Below are 27,842 nucleotides of genomic sequence, written 5' to 3' on the forward strand. Positions count from 1 at the left end.
GGCTCTCCCTCGGCAACTGCTCAGCAGCCTCTCTCCCTCTGAGGGTCACTCAATCCAGCGGTATCACCTAGTCACTATCCTGGTGGCTACTGTCTGCTGACCTCTAGAACAATCTCCTTCCTTCCTCAGTGACTTCTGTGCTTGTCTCAGCCACTCACCTGCCAGGGCACATTTATAACCCGGCCCTGCAATTCAATCATTGCCCCAACCAACTCTTCTACCCCTCCTATATGGTCACAGGTAAATATTAAATATAAACTTTGTGCATCCATGGCACTTCCTGATTCATTGGGAAGGATGGATGGATGGATACACAGAGACAGGCAGACAAGCAGGCGGGCAGAGAGATAGACTTACAGAGAGAGGCAGAAAGACAGACAGACAGATACATAGATGGATGACAAACAGCTCTTTGCAGACCTTAAAGCATTATATAAACAGTAGCTATTACTATGTTTTACACAATTACTACCAAAACATATGAAATGGGAAAGCCTTAAATTGTTTTTCCATTGCTGAAAAGAGGGTATGTCTGTAGATAATATAAACTAAGCACACACAAAAATGGCTCTTTCAAAGATAATGGGAAGAAAAGCATTCTTTGGTAAGTCAGCCGTGACCACATAGATGCAATCCATTTCTTTTTAATAGGTACACAGTACTCCATTCAATTCAGGAACAGTCCTTCAAAGTACAAATCAGAAAATATACTATGACATAAGAACTCTGTAAAATGGCCTAATTAGAAGTGTCAGACTAGGAAGTTGGTCAATCTGGATTCTAGGCCTGACACTGCCATTTAGCATCTGGAGCAAATCCTCCATAAGTGAAATGGAAAAACTGTCCTGCCCACTATACAAGGCTGCTGGTAAGGATCAAATGAGATACAAAAGCCCCTTGAAAAAATATTATCTAAAGAAAACCTTTGTTATTATAACATTATCTTGAAGGCAGGTAGATAAATTAACTTTAGTCTATTTTTTATTGCCCTTCTTATAATACATGGAGCTTGAGCTGGGTAAATGTAATAACAGAAAGAGGACTGAACTTGTAAACAAGAGAAATGATTGGATTTGAAGTCCAGCTGATTTGATATCACTTCGCCTCAGTTATCTCCTCTGGTCAAATAGAAGAGGAGAAACCATATCTATCTACCTTACAGAACTGTTTGGAGGAAAATGTTTTGTGAAATATGCAAGGGTCAACTTGGTGGCACAGGGCATAAAGTGCCAGGGCTAGTCAAGAGGCTCAACTCTGGCCTCAGATACTTCCTAGCTGTGTGACCCTGGGCAAGTCACTTAACCCCATTTGCCTAGCCCTTGCCTAGAGTGGTTACCAAGACAGAAAGGAAGGCAGGTAAGGGGTGGGGAGAGAGGAGGGAGGGAGGGAGAGCACCTACATATTTAGAATGATATCTTGGCCCCAAAGAAGAGATGAGAAAATACAGCCTCTCTGCCCATTTTGAAGAGATGGGTGTAAAACATTGTACATATCAGATTTGATTGGCAGATTGGCTAATTTTGCTTAACTTCTTTATTCTTTGTTACAATGAATGCTGGCGAAGGAAGGGTAAATGTGGAAATGAAGGTAAAGACAAAAGATAATCAAACATTTTTTCATTGTTCAAAGCACTATGTAAAGGTAAGTTTTTATTGGCAGATTTTACCTCTAATCCTGCCTATCTAAATGATAGATTAGATAGACAGATAGATACAGATAATAGTACATGTTACCATGTAAATTTGCATTATAACATAGAAAATATAACATAGAACATAGAAAATTATGATAGGTTCCAACAAGGCTGTCCATTATGGGTTGTCTAAAGAATTAAAGTACTTTAACCTAAAGTAGAGTTAAGAAGCTAAGAGCTAAGTATTTATTTCTGCCTTTCATGATAAAGAAAAATGAGCTAAAAACAAACCCTCTTCCAAGATTTCTTTTGGAGAAAAATACTATGATCATGTAATTGAAAGTTTAATGTCTACAGTAAGTTTGCCTCACTGTCAAGTATACAGGACGACTTATTCCTCTTGTGGTTTTAGAGAGAAAGTTTCCAAAACATTTTGAAAGCATTATCTAAAAAATTATTGCGGAAAAAAATTTGCACAATTGTACAGACTTCATATTTCTTCTGTTCTTATTTCTGCTAACTCCAAAACCAATTATTTTGCCTTTAATCGATTTTTTCTATAATAATTTATCAATAGGAGACTAAAGGGTTCAGAAGAAAGATAACATGATTTGGATAGAGGTCTTGGGATCCAAACTCAGGTACTGCGATAACAATACTACTTGCAATTGTAGGCAATACCAAATTCAAATGTCAAATTTGATGACCTCTAAGGTTCAGAATAGCTCTAAGCCTATGATCTTATAAACTTTAAGCCCATACTTTCCCCTGAAGCTAGAACATTAGAGCAGTTTGGTCATGGGATGATTTCAAAAGTACAGCTCCATTCTCAATTCCTTCCTTGTTTTATTCCCAGAAAAAAAAAACCCTCCTCTGAGCCTAAGTTCCACTATAAAGCTGGAAAAAGGGATAAAAGAAAAAAATAGAGCAACCTCCTATTCAAGATTTCAAAGGCAAAATCGTATCTCATTTGTCCAATTTTAAAATCTCCCTATAAAAGTGGTGTTGAAAATAGAATTGGAATATGATGAAAGCCATTCCACCTTGTAATAATATCAAATAATATGAATTTTGCATTAGTAAAGTTTTATCTTCCCTTTCCTCACTGTCATAAAGAGGGTACTGCCCTTAACAGCTTATCAAAGAGAAAAGCTGTAATTAGTTTGTAAATGCCTTTTTAAAAAACATGTAGAAAACAATATTTCCCTTTAGAATTGGTTTTAGTGAGCAGAAGCTACAAAGAAATTGGGCTTAGGAATGTGCCAGGTAGCTGATGGCCTGCTTTCACCCCTCACCTGGCAGATGCCTTCTTCAAACTTCTCCAATTCAAAATTGTGATCATTCCAGCAGAAACCAGAATGATCTTCAGAATATCTTTTTGAGCACTAAATTCTATATGAGCTAACCACTTCTCTTCCAACTAGAATATAATTCCTTCCAATTAGACTCAAAACTCTGAAAGCAGAAAGCCTGTCTTGTACTTCTTTGTATGCTCTACAAATGCTTTAGTCATCAAAATGGTCCACCAATGTAGTAGGTATAAAAATAGAAGCTAATGACCAAGGAAAAAAACTTCAGCATTCACCAACTCTCTGAAAAACGTTGTATATATAACACTTAGGAAAGAAACACAGATCTCTAAAAAGACCCATTCCTCAATGGGTAAGTTGTCAAAGGATAAGAAAACAGTTCAAGGAAAAATTGCAAAATATGAAAGATTGCTCCAATTCCATAATTTTTAAAAAATATACAAAAATAACTGAGATTCGTTCTCATACCCAACAAACTGAAAAAGAAGGAAATAGTCAATGCAGTAAATACTGTAAAAGAAATACATTGTTGGTGTACCTGTGAATTGGTTCTAAATACTCTGGAAAGCAGCTTGGAATTATTTGGCATTTGGATTTATATTGATAATGGGACCCTATCACCCCAAAAATTCCATCGCTACTATATGCCTCAAAGAGACAAAAGACAGAAAGATCTCATATACACCAAAACATAACAAAAATGGAATAAAATTAGTGCTCCTCTATTACACAACTAAATAAACCATGATATAAAATTAAACAGACTACTCTAAGAAATCATGAAGATAAAGAAATCAGAAGAGCTCAGTCAAAGTGGCACCATGATATAAGCAGACTGAGGAAAACAATGTATACGATGACCAGAACCAGGGGGAAAAGGGAAAGAAAAAATGAAGTGATGCTTTGTATTATTGTAGATGAGTTTGAATCCCAAGAAGAGAGAAAATGCATCTTCCTCTCTTCTTTCCAGAGACAGGAGAATTATGGGTGTGGAACACTGTGTATTACTGTTTCGAGGCTCCCTTTGTGTCAGGATGTCATGAGCCTTGAAGTGGCCTCTGGGGTTTCTCTGGGTGAGCCTTTCACAAGGCTACCATCATGGTGGGAAGGGAATGATCAATGATAATTCTGGGCAGACTCAAGTATTCAACAAAATATCTTGTTCCTTAGCAGATTTAGAAAATGTTTGGGTAAGACTTGATGTACTAGACCAAGTTGGAATGTAGGGATCAGAGTTTCAAGTGTCCTGAGTGGCAATGGCATAACTTTCCCCAAAGAAGGATCTTGTTTTAGTTAGCTATAAATATATTTATGTACTCTGACATATACTGACATATATGTCCCTCTCGGCACGTCACCTCATGCAACTCTGAGGCTATATATAAGTTGCAGAGCAGGTGCCACACTGCATGATAAGGGGAGTTTCTTTCCTCTTTGGGAATTTATTCCAGGGAAATCAAAGTTCCAGTCTGAAAACACACACACACACACACACACACACACACACACACACTCATTTGCTCTCCCTCTCTCTCTCTCTCCTAATGGTGGAACAGAGGTAACATTTTGTAATTTTCTTCTAAATAATTAATGGTAATGATGATTGAAATGGTCCTCTCATGACTAAGAATCCTAGTATGCCTAAAGATCCTGACTGAACACTAATTCTCCCTGCCTAGTACCGTGGACCTAGGAAGAAGCCAAATAATGTTTGGGCGATTTCCATACTGCATGTTGTTTTGTTTACCCCCCCCCCCATTATTGTTTTTGGCATTTGCCTCTTGCTCAAAATAGCAGAAGAGCACAGACAAAAGATTCGACTTAGCTGAAGAGTATGATGAGTTTCCCAGGTGACCCCAATGATAAAATCTGCCTCAACATCCCTCAACACATTATGGCATCTGCTGCACTGAGTTTCAATGAAACAAAGTTTTGCTGTCCTTACACCACAAAAGCTATTGAGCCTTTTCTGTCTAGAGACTCTAGGCATCACACAACTTAGACCTTACTCACAAAAATGAGAAAGTGCCTACTTCCCCAGAACTAATCCTAAAGATAAAACACAAACCCATTTCCTATGTCCATGTATGTAGCCTGTACTCAGTAACAGAAATGAGGTAGTGGAGGCAATATTTTTTTATCTAGATTTGGTTGATTCTTGGGTCCAAATATTGACTTTGGAAAAAATTGCTTTAAAAAAATCACCTGACCTCTTTGGGCATTGGTTGGTCCCGTTTTGAAAATGAAAGGGCTGGAATTTGACGGCCTCTCAGCTCCCATCTAAGCCCTCATTGTAGAGCTCAACAGATACTACAATTTTATACACTACACAGTCATTAAGGACTCTTCCAGCTCTTAACCTATGGACTCAAGATCTCTCCTGAACAGCTGAGAGATGTTCAGATAGGAGAAGATAGAAATACTTGCATGAATGAAAAAAAAGCCTGTTCTACCTGCTATTTAAACTTCCAGGTCCCTATCTTTTGAATATATTGAGCTTTTTAAGGCACATTACCAAGAAAACTCACAACACCATGTTTTAACGGGTTCCTAAAATGCCTTGATTTAAAATCTTGGAGTCCAGCTCAATAAGGCAATCAGCAAACAACAATGGCAAAATCAAAGATGGCATATCCCAATTTCCTTTCAAATACAATTTAACTGAGTAGAACATCAAAACAATGAGATTATCCTAAGAAATGTTTTCACAAGTAAGCTCTCTACTGCACGTCAAGGTTAGATTGGACAATCGAAAACTTTACTGAATCAAGTGCTAATAGGTCTGTTTTCACAGAATTTCAAAATTGGAAGAGATCTCAGAAGTCATTTATTGCAAACCCCATCTGAAGAGGAATCTAATTTTTAACACCCAGTATGCCTTTGAAGACCTCAAGAGCTGGGCAACCCTGCTTCCTAGTGAATATTTTAAAGACTCAATAACTTTTAAAAGTTACTATGTCAGTACTCAGCAAGATGAACAACCATATGAAAAGAGAAGTGATCATTCAAAAAACATTTTTATAACATTCACCAACATTTGATGTTAATTCACTTTAATTTATTGAAAAGTTCCCAACTTAAAAGCATCTAACTTAACAGTTCCTAAAGTCCCTGCTCTTCCCACCTCTCAATCCTCCAAAATTCTTGGGAGCATTTCATGAATCTGTGAATTCATAAGCAAAATTGGGAAGATATTTTAAAAATCAAGAGCTAGAACAAGAGGGAAAAGGCAGAAGATAACACTGCCAATCAAGGCAGCCCCAATGGCTACAGAGTCCATCCACTGCTCCCCTTTCTCATTTGGTTTCATAATGGTGTTTTGGCATTCATTCTATTAATGACATTAATTTGGATTAAAAAGCATAGCTTGAGAAATATAAATGCCTCCAGGAACATTAAATCCATTCTAAGCCTAACAGTACAAATGTTAAATTATAGATTGCTTTCCTCCTAAAACCTCTCTGTGATCTGTTTCACTATGGAAATCAAGTTTTGTTGAGGAGAGGGTGGTAGGTAGCGAGAGAATTATAGGTAATTTTTCATTGTTAAGCACTTGGGATTTAAGACGAGCCTAGAGAACTTAGTGAAAAGAGTAAAATAAAGCACGGAGGCCTGGAGATGGGTCAGGAATAATCTGCAGTGGAAACCTGCCTCTCAAAAAGCCTAAATCTAGCCTGTTAGCCTAGGAGCAAGGGAAGAAACTCTAGAACCCAAAATTCATTCTATACTATTAAGGCTATTTATTTTGCAATCTAGGATAATAATAATAATATATATATAATATCTATATATCTATATATATATAATATCTATATATATAATCTATAATAATAATATCTAAAAAATAATAATATAATAATAAAAAAGTAAAAAAACAATTTATAAATTATTTATAAAGTTGCAAAACCTTTTTGATATGGTATTTCATTTAAGCAGATTGCTACCTCTTTATGATATTGCCCCTAGTGGACAATATCATAAAGAGGTAGCAATCTGCTTAAATGAAATCCCAAACAAATGAGTCACAAACCCAGTCTTCGAACACCATTCACAAACCAAGGACTGTCTTTTTTTTTTTTAATTGATAGCTTAGTATGAGTGCAGTACTATGGCACATGATGGGGGGGGGGGCGGGCTGGGGGAGAGATGGATAAGGGGAGGAGGTACAAATATAATGATAAGATATACTTTGTTCTTGCTTCACACTCTTTGCTCTTACAATGTGGTTGGAGAGATAAGGCATACATAAAAATAACTCCAGACCATGAGTGGTTAAAGGCAATAAAGGAGGAAAGAGGGCTCACTTCCCACTGAGGTGATCAAGAAAAGCTTCACAGATGTGATCAGACTTGAGCAAGGTCTTGGAAGAAAGTAGAGCTCGGGGGTTGACTGCAAAGAGCAGGAAAAGGCACTGGTTTTATTAGACAAATGAGAGAAAGGAACAAAACATAGAGGAGTAGTTGTTCCCTCTCCATCCTATTTTCATAGATTCAACATAGGGGATCTCTGAACCCCAAATGCTAGGGGATTCTTCCAAGTACCCTTCAACATTCAAGTATGCCAGGGAAATACACAAGATGTATACATCGTTCTCCCTTGCTCTTGTCAGGTGACTAAGCTGTTTTCTTTCAAGATCACACATTTCTTAATAGCATCCTTTATTTTGTATCTTCCACATTCCTTGTTTGTTGTGCTTTGCTGACTTCTCAGGCCTTCTTGATTGTCTTTCTGGGTGATTTCCCCACTTTCAATTTTTAGGTGACTGGTACATTTCATGACTCAAAAGCTACACATCACCACCAGAGGAAAACATTATGGACTTTTGTTTCAGCTTAGAATCATTTAAATAAATTTACTTAAATTCTGTGTATGGGTGGGGTGGAGGCGTGGAAATCCTTAAAATTGTGCCTAGTGTGTAGAAGTTCAATGGGCCCTGTTTTAAGTAAAATGTTTTAAATTTATCCATTTAAGAAAACTACTGCTACATGGCATATTTTCCTATTATTTTCTTCCTGTCTATGTTATTCTATCAAATTAGCCTTGAGATGTACGTAACACACACCCAGAGTTACCATGGAAATTATCTATGTGGCTTATGTCATGCAGGTTAGAATCAAAATAACAGTCATAATCCTGAAATTTTATCCTCACAAGCAGGAAATACCACATTTTAGGGCAGATGCTCCCTATTTTTAGGATTATCTTTTACAGAGATCCCCAAAAGTCAGACATTTGTCCAAACATAAGACATTTAAATTTAATATCATTGGCTTTCTTAGCTTAAATTTGGAAATGATATAGTCATTCAAATGATGTAGTCAATTCAAATACACAATGAAACAAACAGAACCACTCATCATCTTTATACGAGCTGTATATGAAGTGTAAAGAACATTGGTTGTGGATATAGATGAGAAATCTAACAATAATAGCTGGCATTAATTTACACAGTGCTTTAAAGTGTACAAAGAATTTTACAAATATAACTCATTTGGGAAGTAAGGCCTGTTACTATCTCCATTTTACAGATAAAACTGAAACGGTTAGAGGTTAAGTATTACATAGCTAGTAAGTATCTAGGCAGAATTTGAACTCAAATCTTTCATACTCCCCCTACTGTGCCACCTACCTGCCTAGCTCTATTCTAAACCTAGGATGGAATCCTTTCTAATCAATTACTCTATGGCCATGAGAAAGTGACAGATTTTTCAAAGCCCCCATTTCTTCATCTGTATCATCAGTATAACTATCATCACCTACTGCACAAGAAGAAAATTCTTATATTAACCTAACCTAACCTAACCTAACCTAACCTAACCTAACCTAACCTAATATGAGCTAATATTATAAGTTATGGCTTATTTCTCTAACAACAATTGTTCTAAATACATAAAATCTTTCTTATTGCCTCTATGGTGTCATTTGTGTTGCCTTTTTCCTAGAAAATATATTATGCAGATGAGCATTTGTATTTACCTGAATTCTTGAAATTCCTCCGGGGAATTTGAAGAGCATGGTTAATTAAGTCACTATCTGATCACTGAATGGCTGATCACAAGAAAGAACAGACTAACATCATCTATGTATAATAAGATGGAAATTCCAAAGGCATAAAAAGTCAGCTTGGTACAAATTTCTGAGCATTTTTATCTGACAGATTGAAGTTGGGTGGTGGCAGACTGAGAGGCCTAGTTTTAATGAGGCAATTTTTTAAAAAGTACTTTCATGAGAGTTGAGTAGACTGTAAATCTTTGTTCCAAAAAATGGTGTTAACACAAAAACATCACAGGATTTCAAAAAAGAAAACTAGAAGCCACCAGAACCTAAATCCTGAAGGCAGCCATTTCCAGATTAGTTAAGTTTTTCTGGAAATAAAGAATATACTATAGAGCTAAAATCAGGACTGAAGACTGGTTTTGAAGTTCATTTATCTATATTTTCTTCATGCCTCTTAATCAGAAAGTCAAGTACATTGTCTATGTTGCTGTTTTCTTCTTTTTAAATCACATGGACAAGAAGAGAAAATGGAGGTAGTATTCATGACCAAGTAGAGTACAAAAAGTCTGAATCAAGTTGGGTCTGGCATTTTAATAATAGCTAATTCAGGGCACTTCATAGATGATCTGAGAAAAGAGTCAACCCTAGTCTTGTATGTTTCAAAAATAAGATATTTGCTCTTTGGGGCAGCATAAATGTCAAGGCAATGGAATCTTCATATCATTTCCCTTTTCTCACTTCTTCCCCCATAGCCCCAAAGTTAAATCACTTGTTTTTTAATAAGGTTACTTACACATGAGGAATGCTTCTAGAGTTGTATAATAATGTAATTCTGTAGCTCATTTTGAATAAATTAATTTCTAAAATAAATATAATACTATGGCAGAAAGGGTATAAAGAGAACATCACAAAATGTATGAACTTCTTTAATGGCATAAGAACTTTTAGAATCATCCTGGGTCTCCTGCGAAGAATTGTTTCCATGACCTTTAATCGTGAAAAAGGGCTCTCAACCTCCACTGTGTTTGCAGAGGTGCTCCCTGAATTGCTTCACCAAAGCCTTTTCTAAAAAAAAGGCAAGCCTATACACTGTAGAACTTGGTGCTTTAAAGCACCTAAGCAACTTACTAATAGCAGTCAGTCAGGTAGTACAGTGGACAAAGTCCTTGACCTTAAATAGAAATCACTCATGATAATAATTAGGTTTCATCTGCTTGTAGTGCTTTAGGAAGTGAAATAATTTGTAATTACTGGAATTTGAGGAGTCAAGAAGACCTGAATTTGAATCAGACCCTGAGCAAGTCATTTAACCTGTTTACCTGAAGTTCTTCAATTATAAAATGTGGAAAATAATAGCAAGGTCATTGGGGTTGTTGTGGGTGACAAATATTATAATATTTATGAAGTGTTTTGTAATCATAAAGCACTATATAAATGAAAACGGGTCAGTTAACTACCCCAAATCCTGAAAGGAACTGAAGGAGCCATCAAAATGAGTACTAATTAGTTCCCCGCTTTTCCTTAATCCAGGAATGTTCAACTGATTTATTCTAATTCCTTAGATCTCCACAATTATTCCACAAGGGCAGATTAATGAAAACCAGGGAAGTTAATTTAATTTTCTCAAAACTATAATGAATGGTATTCTCAAACAGCTCTCCAACTGAATTCTTTGCCTTCCAGGTTCAAAAGCTTTACCTTCATCCAAATTATAGTACTAATTCTGCCTCTTTTATTGGCCTCAGAAAGTAATAAATTAAGAACTTGAGAACAAAGTACTTTCTCCCTTGGATGGTGAAAAAAGGCAAATTCAATGGAAAGAGCATAGGATCTGGAAAGAGAACACCTATGTTCTAATCCTTTACTACCTGAGTGACTTCAAACAAATCACTTGTTTAGGCCTGAGTTTCCTTGATCTACAAAATAAATAAGGTCAATTCTAACTCTAAACAAATGATAAAGGATAAATCCAGTGGGGTGTGCTGTGGCATCAACTTTCAAAACTGCAATTTCACTAGTATCACATAGAAAAGTGAAAGGTAAACACATAGCCAAGAAAAATAGGGCATATCTGAATGCAAATGTAGCTCTTATTTTGTTACTGTCTATTTTCCAGGTCCAGCACAATTTGAGAGATACACAGATACATAGGTACATAGATACATAAATAGATCTTTGGGTATAAAATATATAGATAGCATAGTAATAAATTAACTACATAATTACTATTATAATAATCATATCTGGAGAAGGGGAGTGGGAGAGAGGGAGAGACAGAGACAGAGACAGAGACAGAGACAGAGACAGAGACAGAGACAGACAGAGATAGAGAGAGAGAGGTTACAAAGAACTGCCTCAACTTTTTGGTTATGGGGGTGGAAAGGGAGAAGTTATAAGGCAGAAGGATTCTAATGTGTGGGTGAAGACAGCACCATAGTTCTAAGGAAACAGAGAGAGAGAATAAACAGGAGAAAAATAAGAAACATAAACCCTTTCAATAACATATGGGAATGGAAATACATTCAATCACCAAGACAAGTAGTACAGACAAAAATTGTAGAAATATTTCAGAGGACAGGAATGTGCTTGGGCTAGATTATCAGGGAAGAACTTCACTAGAATGGAGAAAGCATTTCGAGCCTTGCATATAGTATCCAATAAATATTTGTTGCATGAATGTGTGAATGGAAAATGACCCAAGGAGCCTGGAGGATGCCATGGGCACAGTGTGTTTACAGGACTTGAGGAAACCAGCCTATCCTGAAAAATGTTGGTATAGATAAGTGCTAGGACATTAAGTCGAAAGATTCTTTGAGGGCAGCTAGTCTTTACAATTTGGCAGATAACAGCTTAAGTCTCCTAGCTCCCACATGATTTCCCCCCAGGTATTATTTTTGTTTACTGTTGCACCATGGTGTCAAACAGAAATGAAGACCACTAAATCATACATAAGGATTCCTGCAGGCCACATGTTGACTTAGAAAACCACACACAGTATTAACATTATCTATGTCCTACTGCAGTTTTATTTATTTTGTTAAAGTGTCCCCAAATGCATTTTAATCCGGGTGGGCTATGTTGCTGCCCACACTCTGGCTGCTAGTTTGACAACTCTTCTTATACCACACTGGACTGCCTAGTCCTCACCAATACCATAGAAGAATTTTGAAAAGCATTTCCTAAAGTGAAATGTGGACCAAGAGGACAGAAATTTTAACCAATGCATCAACCATATGCTTAGAAGAAGAAAATAAAAAGATATTTTAAATTCCCCTTCCCAAACACAAAAGACTCTAAGAGTTTGATGACAGCTGTCATATATATTCCTGGCTTTTTCTTGCAATTCCAACTTCTGTGCTTTTTTCTCTAGAAACAATCCATCTCATCTTTATTTATTATTCTTAAATCACAACTCATTCACAAAAGATCCCCAGCATAAAAAGGTTCTAGTATATAGCCTATTAAAACACCTTTATCATTTTACAAAAAATTAAGCATTAAGTATTTAATTAGAGAAACATGGAATAAGCACCTAAACCTAGCATCTGGCACACAATAAGCATTTATAAAGCTTGTTGACTAGCACTGCATTAACTGATTTTCAGAAAACATCTGCACTATTTCACATCATTTTGGAAATTTACCAATTTATTCCACAAGGAAACCTAACCTCATTACTTCTAATAGAACCACAATAAATAATACTGGTAAAGTTATAAGCTTAAAAGTTTCTTTACAATTTCTCCCTCAATTTATTCATTCAACAAACATTAAGTTTGCAGAGCACTGAAGTAAAGACAAAATTCAGCTAAAACCCAATTCTAACCTTATTAACTCCCTAGCAATTCTTTAAAAGGATAGAATTATGAACTAAGAATAACTGGGGGCAGAGGCTAGGGAAAAAGGAAAGACCTGCAACTACCATGAAACTACATTTGAAATTAATGTATTTTATCCAGTTCTCTGGGTCATAACAAAGTGTTTGAGCCTCAGATTTACCACTAGTTGAAATGGCATGGCTTTAGGAAAGTCCTAGAAGTTCTCAGAAACCCAGTTTCATCTTCATCTGTAAAATAGTGATAATGCTTGAAAAAGGAACAAATAAATAAATGCAATTTCAGACATTATTTTAGAACTACAAACTATCATCTTGACCATTATTAATCCACTATACCAGAAAATTCCAGGGTACAGATTGAAAGTATGAATTAATTTTGGCTTCTGAAAATGAAAAGTTTTGAATTTACCTACAGGGCTCCCTTCCTGACTTCCTATGTTCTCAACTGAGGTTGAAAAAGAACACAGAAGGTTGCTTTCTTCTTCAACCCAAGGACCCACTAACCCACAAAGCTATATTATTTGTTTAACTAAATTGTGTATACATTGAGGAAATGTTTGTTTCCCATGTGCCATTTTGTGTTTTTAGAAACAAATGATTAAAGAATAATTTCAAGGTCTGGTTTTGTTTTGTTTTGTTTTGTTCTGTTGTCCTTGGTCTTATTTCCTGCCTTTTAACTTAAATTTTTACCTATTTTTCTTTTAATCTTTTCTATTGGCCTTGACACATACAATATCTCTGCAGGGAAAAAAAATTTACAAAGTAAAGGTCAAATTTTAATGTCATCTAAAAAGAGGGGAGGTGGCCCAGCGGCCAATGTCAACTATAGCTACTGAAGTCTCTCTGAATTGACTGTCTGTTATCTTCTTGATGACAAGCCACTAAGTGGCAGAAGAAATATCCTCAAACTTGTTAAGTAAGGCCTTTAAGAACACAATCCCAGGCTAACCTGTTCAGTTCATGACTCAGACAGAAGAGTCCAAAGAAACTGCCTTGTGACAGGGCCCAAAAAGAGGCCCTCACTCAATAAACAGTAGCTGAGCATCCAAGGCATTGTGTATAAAGAAGACCCAGTCTTTACTAAGGAACTGATCATCTATATAGTAAAGAGAATGAAGCTATCTGCTATCTACTGAGTTATATATAACTTAATATGTCATAATGCTCTCAAATAGAAGCTAAGGCTTCCCCCACCTGAATATCCCTGATATAAACTACCAATATGAATACAACTAACTATATATGTAATACAGTGAGGTATTACATAGTTCTGGAGAAAGCTCAGGAAAAAAAAAAGTTTCTCTTGGCTGGAGAAATATTTCATGAAGAAAATGCCCTTGAGCTAAGGTAGATGGATAATGGAATTTCCACAGAGATGGGAGAAATTTCAGGCAAAAGGGATGGACCTAAGCAAAGACAGAAAGGGGGGAAATTAAAAGGCAAATTTAGGAGATGAGCAAATGATCACAGTGTGGTTGGGATAAGGTATGGTTCACCAAGAGAAACTGGGACAGAGAACTAAAAGGAAAGTGGGTGCTCATCAACTGGGGAATGGGTAACAATTTGCGGTATATGAATACAACAGAATATTTTCAGGAACCTAGAAAAGAGGAGTGAAAAAAATTACAGAAACATGTTCTTGCAGAAAAAAGTATAAAGCAAAGCAAACCAACCCAGGAAAACAACTTATACTACCACCATGACATCACTAACGAACACCTTTGATCAAAGCATTGACCAAATTTGCCTTCAGAGGTGGAGGAACATGCCTGCTGTCTCTTGCCAGAGATAATGAACTACATGATGTGGGGAATGAGGCATATGTTTTCAGAAATAGTCAACATGATTTGTTTTGCTTAACTGAAACTACAAGAGAAGCTTTTATTGTGGGGGAGGGGTGGATAATTATTGGGATGAAACAGTGATAAAAAAGATGAATAAAACTTTTTTAAATTTGGGCAACCATGGAACTCTCCTTCATTTCCCAACCAGGCAATTTTCCTGGACCCATCATCTTCCAAAACTCATCATTCAGTGAGATGCAATCAACTTTAAAACCCACCCCATGTCCTTGGGTCTCTTCCCTCTCTCTGGTTGGAAAGGGTAGGAGGTGGACATCAGGGAGCTCCTCTTTGATATTTTGGGGGGAGCTATGTATTTTGTTTAAGATTTAGACCTCTGATTTCATTGGTTTAGGGAATTCCTCATATGGATGGAAATTCTCCAGTGGAGTACATCAGCATCTGCCTGAAAGTTTTCTGGAACAATGAGCTGCCCGTGGTCACACAGGTGTATGAAGGCAGGAGGTAAACCTAGATCTTCTGGTTGCCCAGGTCAGCCATGTACTCATTTTTTCCAGTTATCTAATCTCATACAAATGGAACTCTGAGAACATCCTCAATTCAGATGGCTGCCCTATCCTACTTTATACCTATGCTTTCTTTTTCTTAGTCTAAAAGATTTAATTGTGTGATAAAGATTTTACTTACTTCTCCACCAAACAATCATCAGGAGAATGGAAATGTGTCATAATGTTAAACTACTTTCCTCTTTAAATCAATTTTCAAGATCAACCCATTAGGCTTACGCCAAAAGAACAAATGAAGGCCACCTGTTCTTCCAACATCAAACACATGACACGTCAGTGAACAAAGCTGAAAATTGCTCACATTTATACAAGACTTTATGATTTACAAAGCAAGGTGCAGATACCATCTCATTTGACCGTGGCAACCGTGTGAGGTAAATAAAGGATTACTGTGTCTGTTAAAGAAACTGAGCCTCAGACGTTAAAGCTAATGCAGGCAGTTTGGCAAGGCTTATAAGAACATTGCCACTGGAAAGACCCAGATTCAAATCTTTCCTCTTGCATACTGGGTGATAAACAAGTCCATTAATGTCTCAGTTTCAGTTTCCTCATCCGTAAAATGGATAAAAATAGTTGTGGTACTCCATAGGGTTGTTTCAAGGCTCGTGAGAAAATGTACAGTCCCCATAGGATTGCCACAAAAAGACCACAGAAAACTAAATCCAGATCAAAAATCATTTAAGTGCCCACGTGTGCAGGCACAGTTTTCATTTCATTACAGGAGCTCTAAATCAAACAAACATCTATGAATACAATGATTTTCTTTTTATATATACAATGATTATTCAACCCTGTGCCAATTTCCTTTGATCTGTCCTGGAAAAAATCCCAGGGCCATCTTATCACAACAATAGTTAACTTTGAAAATGAAAAGATATTTTTGAAAAAAGCCTACAGTCTCTAAAAGGGGAGAAGATGAAAGAAATGGGGAACACCATATTCATCTAAGTAACTTTTTTTAAAGTACACCTGCATCTATGTGTCTGCAAAGCAGAAACTTCTCCATTCTACAGAAAAAAAGCTCCACTCTCAGATTGCAGAGGGGAAAAGCCCAGTAAACTGAAAGCTAACTGAAATGCCCTTACTGAGTAACTCACCTCAGAAGGGTCTGACCTGAGAAATGCTCCAAGGACTTAACACCTACAAGGAGTCCAGCTCTCTGAGAACAGACCTCCCCAAGCCCTGATTGACGTGATGGACAGGATGGACTCATGCGGGTCCTGGGTCTGCTACTGGGATAACCAAGACAAACTGATATCCGTCTTGACCTCAGCTTCTAATCCATAAAATGAGGAGACAAGATCAGTCTTTCCAACTCCAATCAACTATAAGCCATGCACTTCATCTGAGCCTCCTAACAACTCCATCAGTTTGGGTTTCTCTTGGCAGAGATACTGAAGTGGTTTTTGCCACTTTCTTCTCCACCTCATTTCACAGAGGAACTGAGGCAAACAGGGTTAAGTGACTTGCTCAGGGTCACATAGTTATTAAGTGGCTGAGACTGATTGGAACTCAGGAAGTTGAGTCTTCCCAACTTCGGGTCTAGCACTTTATCCACTGCACCACCTACCTGCCCTAAACTCTTTTTTCCATTTTTCAAATATGGAACAGGGGTTCAGAGGTTAAATGACTTGCTCATGGCCTGTGACTGGTCAGTGCCAGATATAAGACAATAATGATCTCAACATAGAGAAATAGTAAGAAGGAGCTTGCCTGACCTAGATGAGCTCCAATTACCAGGTCCAGAAAAACTAAATACTAGGAATTATTAGTGAACACCTAGAAAAGGCAGCAATGGTCAGAAAGAGCCAGCATGATTTCAATAATTCTTATTTCCTTTTCTGTCAGGATTGATAGACTGGTAGATCAAGGGACTGCTCTCGAAGGTTTAGATGCAGTGGGTGGCTCAGTGAGTAGAGCCTAGAATCAGGAAGACAGTTCAAATCTAGCCTTAGACACTTACTAGCTAGGTGAAATCTTGGCAAGTCACTTAACCTTTGCCTTAATCCACTGACGAAAGAAAGGGCAAACCACTCCAGTAACTTTGCGGAGGGCCTCACAGGCAGTACTGGTGGGCTACGGTCCAGTGTCAAGAAGGAGGCAAACACAACTGAACAATACCAAGTTTAACTCAGATCTTGCCAAAGTGTTTGACAGAGAGATAAAGGTTAGATAATAATGCAATTAGTGGGCTTGGTACTGATTGAATGGCCAGATCCAAAGAGTAGTTGAGCTATCAACTTGGAAGGAGTTCTCTTATGGAGCACCCTAGGGATCTCTGCTCATCCTAAACTAACATTTTTGTCCATGGCTTGGATAAAGGCATAGACTGCATGCTTATCACAAAGCTTGGAAGGATACATTGAGGAACTAAGATTCAATTTTTTTTTGACAGATTAGATCCCTTGGGATAACTTACAAAATGTAACGGAGAACAAATGTAGTTTTAAATTTGGGTTCAAAATATTAAGCTCCAGAAAGGAAGAAAACTCCCTAACAATAAGTGACCCAATGCAAGAATCAGCTGAATCAGAAGTCAGGTCTAGGTGACTTCTTGTTCCGGAATGGGTTGGGCTAAGGACGACCTCTCAGATCCCTGCCAAGTCTGACACGTTCTGTTGACAAAGAATACTACTTATTTCATACCTGTAGACTAGAAGTTTCTCCTACTGTAATAAACCCTTATCAGATTTTCTTCATAGATAGTAGGTTTGGTGGGTTTTTTTTAAAGCTGAAAACTCAAGACTATTTTACAGATTTTCCTTGTTTTCTGGCAAAAGTTCAAATAAACTCAATGATGAGTAATTTTGTACCATTTACAACATAAATTATAATGTATGTGTTTATGCTGAGTTTCATATAGCACATTTCCAAATACAGGACGTATCTCCAAATGAAGGGGAAGAAAGGCATTCTAAGGGAAAAATATCAATTGGCAACATTCAAATATTTAATGGAAAAATTTATAATCATTATATATTTAAAGTCATGGGACAATGGGTTCAAATGCTACCTTTAGAGTCTATTCTTTTACTATTTGTGCAAAGGATTTAGGCTGTTTTGTCTGGAAAATTAAGAGGTTGGTCTAAATCGCCTTTAAAGTTTCTGTTTTCAATGTTTTTTAGTCATATACAACCCTTTGTTGGCAAAAATACTAGGATGGTTCACAATTTCTTTCCCAAGCTCATTTCACAGATGAAAAAACTCAGGAAAACAAAACAGACTTAAGTGACTTACCTAGGGTCACAAAGCTATTAAGTATCTGAGGCCAGAAATCAATTCATTTCTTCCTGACTCCAGGCCTGATATTCTCTCCACTGTATCACCACACTGTCCCTTTATAGTTCCTATCGTTTTTAAAATCTATGATCATCCACAAACACAAACACAAATGCACTCACCACATACAGAAGCCACAGCATGGGAAGGGAGAGAGATGGGAAATTAGGAAATAAGGTGCTGGCCTGGAGTAAGAAAGACCTGATTTTAAGTCCCACTTCTGACAATTCTGACTGTTGGGACTTTGGGCAAATCACTAACCCTGTTACCCAGAAAATTATAGCATGAAGAGTAAGTGTTCATCTACAATGGCAGGAATGTTCTCTAATCCAATCAAATCAGAGGGGTGGTCCAAATAAAAATATCAATTCAGATTTTTTTCCTTTGTTTCTTGGGATTGAGATAGGAATTGGTCAAGAGAGTCCCTCAAATCAATGAAATCAGGGATCTACCATGGCATGGGAGTATTCATGCACCTTCTAATGCAGGTACAGATACATACATACACAGAGAACACATACACAAAAGAATGCCCCAATGTGTTATCTCCAGAATTATGCTATGAGGGGCAAAGCTCCAGACTCTGAGGAAAGGAATCCCTGCCCTGGGGATAACATACTAAGTTTCAAGGCCAGTGATTCTTCTCTGACAGTCATTTCTGCCCTTGAGTGTCCTTTCAAGGCCCATGAACATTTTTTCAAATGGAGGGAGTTCCAGGGAGGGGAGCAGAAATGAAAAATCAGAACCTGGCACATAGTCTGTCCTGTCCTGTTATTCCTTGCTACAAAGGACACAGTAGCCTATTATTTAGATGGTAAAGTGTCCAATCAGGACCCCATCCTGTGCCTGTTGGCATTCAATGCCGATGGATACTGCATCAATATTAAAAGAAAGCGGCCCTTCAATGAACAAAAATATCCCTAACATCAGGTACCTGACAGCTATTAAAATTTGAACTTAGAGCATGTCCCTATATCTGGATGAAAAGCTGACTCTCACAACCTATGCTTTTTGCCTCAAGAGCAATACAAAGGTCAACTGTAAGCCCTTTCCTACCCATGGGGCAGCTGGTAGCAGCCAAGGAAGCAGATCTTTTACCCTTAACATTTCTGTTATCTGATTAGGGAAAAGGGTGTCTGCACAGTGCACAGAGGGCAAGGCCAAGAGTAAAAACATTTGAAGCCAACACTTCAAAACAGAAGACAGCTGCTCTTTCCAAATATCACAATACACAGCTTCAATTGTCCTTTACTATGGCTGATGTTTTCCCCTTAAATTCAAGCTACCATAGACAATACCTTATTCTTTTTTCCTTTGATAAGGCTTGTATACATTTTGATGTGTGTGTTGGATAGTCCAGTTGAAAAAATAACCTCTCCCAAGCTTCCTCCCTGGTGAGATCATTTTGATGCCAAAACTTCTCTCAAAACTATCCCAAGATACCCACACCTTCAGAAGAGAGACACTACACACCAGGACGCTGCTTCCACCATGCTTAACAGGAGGAAACAGGCATTCCTTTTTAAATGTGTCTCTTTCCCTTCTCTGTGGACAAACATTTCCACTAGAGTGGAACATGCCCATGTGTTTCAGTAGACTATAAAACTGTTCCAAAAATGTTCATCCTTCTGTAAGTCACATTAAGCAGATATAATTTAGAAGGGCACTGATTTATCCTGCAGAGGCACTCGTTGGTACCTTTCTGCTTTGGTAGCAGGTGGTTCTACTCCAGACACTCCTAAATTTTCTTTAGTTTCTGTGCTGAGATCAAAAAATGTAGAGTTCTTAATGAACATTTCTGTAATTAGCCAAACTAACGTAGACCAAATGAATGTTATTTCATCCTAAGATACAAACAAATGAGAAATTCTTAGAAATTTGGAAAGACATGTAAGACATCAGAATGAAGCAAAGGAAAAAAAATCAAGGAAGACAATAATTCAAAGGAAAACAACACAAAAACCAGTATGGAAACTAAGGCATGACTAGAGAAATAAAAATATCTCCCTTTGCTTATCTCCAAAAATTGATCAATAATCAATTAATCAATTTCTTAAGTGCCTACTATACTCTGGGGAGATAAAAAGAGGTAAAAAAAAAACATTCTGTCCTCAAGGAGCTTACAATCTAAGGAAGGAACTGTACATATATATGGCTCCTTGAGGGATGAGACTTTCTTTTGTCTTCACATGCTCAGTATAGGGTAGCTATAGATAGATAGATAGAAGATCTGAGTTCAAATCTAGCCTCAGACACTTACTAGTATAGCAGTGTGCCCTGCTCAAGTCACTTACCCCTATTTGCTTTGGTTTCCTCATCTATAAAATGAGCCAGAGAAAGAAATGACAAATCACTCCAGTGTCTTTGTCAAGAAAACCCCAAATGGGGTCAAAGAAAGATTATTGTTGGGCAACAACAATAACACATGTAATGAGGAGCACGTGTTCAGATATGGCAAATGTCCTTTTGTTTCCTTAATTGTACTAATGAAAAGGGAGAGGCATTTATTGGGCATGATATCAATAGAAAAATAAATCACAAAAAGTATCAATAAAACATTTCTTTAAAACAACAAAGTAAATAAAATTAAAATAGTCACTGAATTTTTCTTCAGGCAGCTTGCTGCTTTGTGGTAACTCTTCTATCTAAAGGACAGACTCACATACCTTAGAAATGGAAGGGACTTCCTGGTTACATCCAAATTCAATTCCTTCATTTTGTTGGTAAGAAATCAGTGGTTCAAAGGTATAAATGAACAAGTCAAGTGCAGAGCTAGATAATGGGAAAGTAAGGCCTGGAATCCAAGTCTCTTGACTCCAAAGTGTCCTCTGTCACAAAAAGAGTGTTGTAAACTGGCTCACAACTCCCTGTGACACTAATTTGTTTCAATGTTCCCTGCTGGAAAAAATATTCTGCTCCTTTGGCCACACACCCTTTTACACAGACCCAGTCAGACCAACTTAGTAAGCCCTTTCTCTGGCTATGACGTGTGCTTCTCCATAAATATTTTACATAATTTTAAATACATGTCCGTTTACTCATCTGTCTGCATCACCAAACAGCTGACAGGTATCTGCTTACTTTGCTTTCCTTCTTGGTTAAAGTGATGAGTGATTACCAAGTTTCAGGAACTAGGCTCCCAATAACAGAATTATAACATTCCACACCAGAGATTTACAATTTATCTTCATGCAAATATAAAAATGTTGAGTATGGGTAGTCCTCACATTTAAAAAAGATTCATTCCTGGTAAAGGTACTGTATAATTTTCAAAATGAGATAAAGCAGGGTTAACGATGGACTTTAGTAATAATTCAGCCTAAAATATCTGATTTTCTGAAAGCAATATTTTGTTTGCTTGTTTGTTTTTAAGGCATATAGGGTTAAGTGACTTGCCTTAGGAAGTGTAAGGTCACATTTGAACCCAGGTCCTCCCATCCCCAGGCTTGGCACTCTATCCACTATGCCAGTGGGCTGCTTCTCCCACCCCTCCACCCCCCACAGCCTAGAAGGAGCTATATTCTCCAGAGTGGAATAGGTGCCCAACATTCTATAGAAACAAACACTACAGTCACAGTTATTTGATTGCAATTAACATAAGTGTACAATGTATAATGCATGGCACAAGTAGGACCTTAATACTTACTTGCTGATTGATTTCATCAACATATTAAAATGGGTAAAGTTAGTCATCACATTAAGACTGCATTTACAGCCCCACTTTGCAATTCCTGTCCTATTTTCATTGTCAAATCAGAAGGTGAAGGAACAATAGCAGGCATTCCTATGAATTGGAAAGTCTTCCTTCAGACTGATTTGCAAAGGAGCAAAAGGCATATCTGCCCCATATGTCTTCATGTAAAAATGCACATGCATTTGAGGTAAGGCTGGTCTTTCTGCTGTTTTATACCAGCATTTTTTTTCTCATCTTATCAAAACTCAGCAGCTTCACTTCCCACCCTGATGTTATACAAAGCACACTTGCCTTTAAAATGCAATAATGGGAACACCCTTCCTTGCACCTACTGAATCTTTCAGTTTTTGATCCCTCCTTCTCCCTGTCTAAGCTTTGACCTAAAAGGTAGTGAAGTTTAAAGGCACACCCATGTTAGTCAATAAAAATTTAATGGCCTACTGCATGTGAGGTACAGTCAGAGCCCAACACCGACACAAACCAGACTGGAGCTGGGAGGGCTCTGAGCTCAGCTTACCTTCCAGGAAACCTGCCTTCGCCCTGTCAGGCACCAGTGCTCTAAAAACCCGATTCGATATGCATTTCTAATTGAATATCATATTAAAGGCATGGTGCTGAGGATTCAAAAATGAGCAACAATAGTTCCCAGCCTCCAGGAGCTTGGCAGCAAAGAGCTGTGATGCCTGGGATGGGGGAGGATCAGTAAGATAGCTAGAAGGCAGACAAAGGGAGGCAAAGGAAATATGCAAAATGTTCTAAGGTCAAGGAGACATCATCAGGGAGGAAGAGAAGGCTCTTGGGGGGGGGGTGCTGAATTCCTCTCTAAAAACTATGGGATGATTCCCATACAGAAGCTTGGGGCTAGAGCAAAGAGTCAGAAAGCAAAAGCTAGTGGTCCAAAGACATACCTGTCCCATCATATTATCAGAGCATTGGAATTGGAAGGGTCTAAGAGGCCATCAAATTCAAGCCCCTCATTTGACATACAAATGAGGAAGCTGGAAGGCAGAGAGGTTATGGGTCACACTGGTAGGAAGTGTCTGAATTGGAAATGGAAACTGGGTCTTCGACTCCAAGGTCCAATGCTCTATCCATTGAGAATTCATTTACTTTTGGTTCATCCACTCTGCATTTCTCCATTATTATTTTTTGGATTATCTACACATGATGCTCCTGAGAAATATTATTATATCAGCCCAAGAATATGGGGCAGTCAGAGAATCAAAAAACTTTGCTATAATATCCCATGGATAACTAATAACTAATCAACAATCTTGTATTAAAATGCCTCCTATGTATAGAATACTATAGATACAAAAAAGCCCACAAGGGGCTTACATTCTATAGGGGTAGAGATTGTGCACAAATATAATTAGAAGTTGGTAATAACTAAGGCATTAAATAAAAAGGGCATCCTAGTGCTGAATCTTATCTCAAAGTCAAACATCTATACTAGATATCATGTCAGCACTATTTAAAAAGAAGATTCCATCTTTTAAAAACTTTAATAAAGTATTTCTGGATGACTAAAATAATTTCAAGGCAATGACTTTTAACAAATAAGTGTATCATTCCCTCTCTCAGACAAACAAGGCTTTCTCTGCTACTGGAAGCAAAAAGAAAAAGGTTCTGAAATCTTCCTGGTTCTACACCCTCATAAAGTTACACTCAGGTCTCTCCTCCCAATCTCCCCCCCCCCCCCCCTCCTCCATTACCCTACCCTAACCAAACAGCTTTGGAACAAAGTTGGATTTATGGAAAAAAGAGAACCAGCAGCCCCGTGATGCTACTGGTGGTCTATGAAATAAAGCACCTCCAGGTTGAGGTCATCAGGAATCTGGCTAGCGTGAGACAAAGGATCTGCACCATTTCTAAATATTTATAGGCAGATTACTCAAAAAGGAGATGATGCATTTGCTCCAAGTATCCTCCAAAGTTCTTCACTGAGTTTTAAAGTGTAACTGTAGGTGCTCTAAACTGCTAAAACTATGAAATTCAGGATTTCTAGGAAAATAGTGTCATTATGAGCCACTCTTGACTCAAACAGTAGTAAGGTATTTCTATCACATTTGGTTAAAATCTTGTTCATTATGGGAGTGCTGAGAGAAGTGTGACAGAATTCTCACAATGAATCACTATTTTTCAAAGAAAAGGACATTGTTTCAGTGAGCTAAGCAATTTATCCTTTGCTTTTCTATGCAGTGTCACTGGGCCCTTGTTCATTAAAAATTATTCCCATATGATTTACCAATAAAGATGCCCACTAAGATGTATTTTATCAAGTAAAACAAAACCTGGATCACTAAATGCTACCCAGTACAATGAAGTCTTCAACTTGATGGAACCCTCATTACTTAAGCACCTTTTTAATAACAACATAAAGGATGTCCCAAAAGTCTGGGTGTAGTTTTAAACTATTAAAGCTTCCCTTTTGGATTAATAATAGCTTAAAACTGAACCAAGACAAAATTTTAAAATAACCTAAACAGAAGTGTTTTAATTAATTAGTTAACTAAAACTAAAGCTAAAGGTGACTCAGTGGTTTGAGTCAGGCCTAAAGACAGATGGTCCCGGGTTCAAATTTGGCCTCAGACACCTCCAAGCTGTGTGACCTTAGGCCAGTTACTTAACCCCAGTTACCCAGTCCTTACTGCTCTTCTGTCTTAGAGTTGTTAGTAAGAATGAAAATACGGGTTTTAGAAAAAACAAAATAATTGCAAGTTAACTGATTAAATATTAATCTATCAAACTTGAAGATTCTACCAACTGGTATTGTTTTAATATTTCTTTTCTTGTACCTCCTTCCCCAAAAGGAATGAACGTTGAGACTGATTCCACCTCCATCTAGACTGAGAGAATTACAGCCAACAAAAGTCAACAGTTTTTTAAGAATCACTTGAAATTAATATGTAGAATGATGTCAGTGTATAAGGGGGTAAGCCAAGGTCAGACCATAGAGGTTATTCTAAACAGGGCATGCCATGGAAGCTGATAGCAATAATGGAAATAATTACTGATTTAAGTAGATAATGGGGAGGTGAAGTTGTAGCAAAGATTTGTGCCTGAAAATCACAAAACATTTATCTGAGAATTCTCACCCTGTAGAACCTCTAAGGAACAAAAGCTCCCACAAAAGGGAGGCAGCGTGGCACAATATAGAGAGCACAGGAGCCAGAGTCAGACAATCTGGATTGAAATCTGATTCTTTGACTACAGGCAAGCCACTTAAACTTGATGGGCCTCAGTTTCCTTATCTATAAAAAGAGGGGACTGATACGGATGGCCTCTTCTCTAGTAGCCTGCTTACTGACTTCTCTATCTGAACTTATTCTCTGCTCATGCCTAGCCCTGGCAGTGGATTAATTATTTCCTTGTAAGTTGAGGCAAGTGCACTCAGTGAATAATTTTGAAAGTTTGGACATGTGCTAGAGTATGGCACATACCCTCAAAACAAGACTATGACAACGGGCTGCAAATGCTTCTGGTGATAGCATTATACTGACCCAAGAACATGAGGCAGTCAGAGAATCATAAACTCTGCTATTGTGCCTCATCGACAACCAATCAACAAGCTTGTACTAAATGCTTCCCATGTAGAAGGTACTATTGGTACAAAAGAGCCCACAAGGAGCTTACATTCTAGAGGGGCAGAGAATATGCACAAATACAGAGAAGTGGGTGATAATGAAGTCATTAAATAAAAATGGCATTCTAAGTAATGCTGAATCTATCTAAAAATCGAGAATCTATCTATTCTAAACATTTTGCCACAAAGTTAGCATTGTTTGAAATGGAGATTTTTAACTTTTTAATACTTAATAAATATGATGTTCTGTTGCTAAAAGAAAAGTCTGGACAGACCATTGAGACTGATCTTTGTGAACAAACTGGGCAGCGCTCCAACCAGACCATGAACTATCAGCAGGTGAACCGAGTTTAAATCTGATTTCTTCTGTTAATGCATCTGCCCAAGGAAAGTTCCCTGGTCCTCTTGGAACCAAATGTCACTCTCTATCAAGGATATTAACACCTCAAAAGGACATAGTAAGTATTAATTGATTTTACAATGTATTTCATTAACCAAAGCACAGAATTCATCCCAAAGGGAGATGTACAAAGTAGCATTAATAATAATTGAGCAGATTATTATTATCCATCATCCCTGGGAAGGCATTATTACTATTGGCTTAAACATTTTCCTAAACATACATTAAAAGATTAAAAACCAGAGGATAGAATCAATTAAAGTGTTAGATATAATCAAACTCAGTGATCTAATGGCACAGCCCAGTATCTGAAGTCAAAATACACTCTCACCAGAGACTCCGAGATCCCAATGAGCTCCTCCAGATCTGTGGATTTTGGGTCAGTCGCACCTATTTCAAGGCTGAAATCCTGACTGTCCATTTATAAGTGCCTTTGATCCAAGAGCACATTGTCTCTACGGAACAAGAAGTTTTATTTTCAATTTCCCTTCTTTTCAGGAAAGGAAATGTTTGCACTTCAAAGAGTTTCTTTGAAGAAAGTCCCAACATACACGTGTCCCTTCCAGGTTAAGAGCTGTATGGCTCAGTAGGGTGTACGGATTCTGGGAGGCCGCTCAAGGTGCCTGGATCAGGCCAATTCATTCAAGGTAAGGTGTAACGCATGAGAGAAGAAAAGAAGCAACATCACAGCTTTTTTTCCTTTTGATCCATGTCTAGAAGCACTTCCTACACATGAGGAGTTGTAGAAAAGGAAACAGAAGCATCAAAGATGAGGGGGGGAAAGCCTTAAACTGCAATTCCTTGCAGTCTCTAAGAACTGATCTTCTCATAATATACATCCCCTAATCCACTAACCAAACTGATTAATCCAAGGATCCATTATATTGGCATCAAGAGTCGGGTGGATTGGATTGTTTTGTTTTGTGGGGAAAGGGGGGGGAATTAATTTTCCAACCTGTGATTTAATAAGTATGGATAACTCAATGTAAAAACTCCCTCTTCCAATGCAAGATCAGCCTTAAAGAGCTGCCTAGGGACACTGAAAGATTAAGTGGTTTGCCAGGAAGTCACACAGCTAGTACGCATCAGAGGCAGAATTTGAATCTATGTGTTTCTGATACAATTTTTGATCATCCAAGGTACATATACATAGTTAGCATTAATATAGAGCTTTATGGTTTGCAAAACACTTTACATAATCCACTAATTGGATAGTCATTTATGATCCAGGTGACTGTACATGAATTGAACTTTTCTCCATCCTCCCTTTCATATCTGTTTCATATTCTAAAAAAGGATAAAGGGTCACAAAAACAAACAAGAGAACTTGTAACATTTGAAAGGTCTTTACAAGTACTAGAACCTCTATTAAGATAATAGCATTTCCCAAAATGCATTTCAGACACTGGGAATAGGGATCCCAAGAGAAAATTTCAACTAGTGGGAATTTTCCCTTCAAACTATTAAATTATATATTAAATTATTAAAGAGTAAAGATATTATAGTGCTATTTTTTCTACTCTGAAAAGAGTTGTTACTAAGGCAGAAAGTAAGGGCTTTTACACACACACACACACACACACACACACTTTCAAAGTTAGAAAGGCTCAAAGGTCTGTCATATGCCAACTAGGTGACCCTAGTTAAGTCACAATCTCTGTGCTCTAGGCAACTCCTTAAGATTCCTAAATTGCAGAGAAAGTGCCAACCAGCATTGGAATTGCAACCCAATTTGCT

At 37.6% G+C, this 27,842-nt stretch overlaps 1 protein-coding gene across 5 annotated transcripts in view; it reads right to left on the bottom strand.

Annotated features, from left to right (window-relative positions):
* The window catches only part of SLC7A1 (solute carrier family 7 member 1), a 70,076-nt gene that overhangs the window by 32,053 nt on the left and 10,181 nt on the right, over positions 1–27,842 (bottom strand). The window contains exon 1 of one of the 5 annotated variants that reach the window (XM_056794731.1): positions 26,437–27,574. The exons of 3 other annotated variants lie outside the window; for them this stretch is intronic. The gene's annotated coding sequence lies outside the window, so the exon portion shown is untranslated. Of the gene's footprint in view, positions 1–22,636; positions 23,733–26,436; positions 27,575–27,842 lie in introns of those variants that run through there. One more of the 5 variants, XM_056794732.1, reaches the window with a different exon arrangement.

Source organism: Monodelphis domestica, chromosome 4, assembly GCF_027887165.1.
Source record: "Monodelphis domestica isolate mMonDom1 chromosome 4, mMonDom1.pri, whole genome shotgun sequence".
NCBI lineage: Eukaryota > Metazoa > Chordata > Mammalia > Didelphimorphia > Didelphidae > Monodelphis > Monodelphis domestica.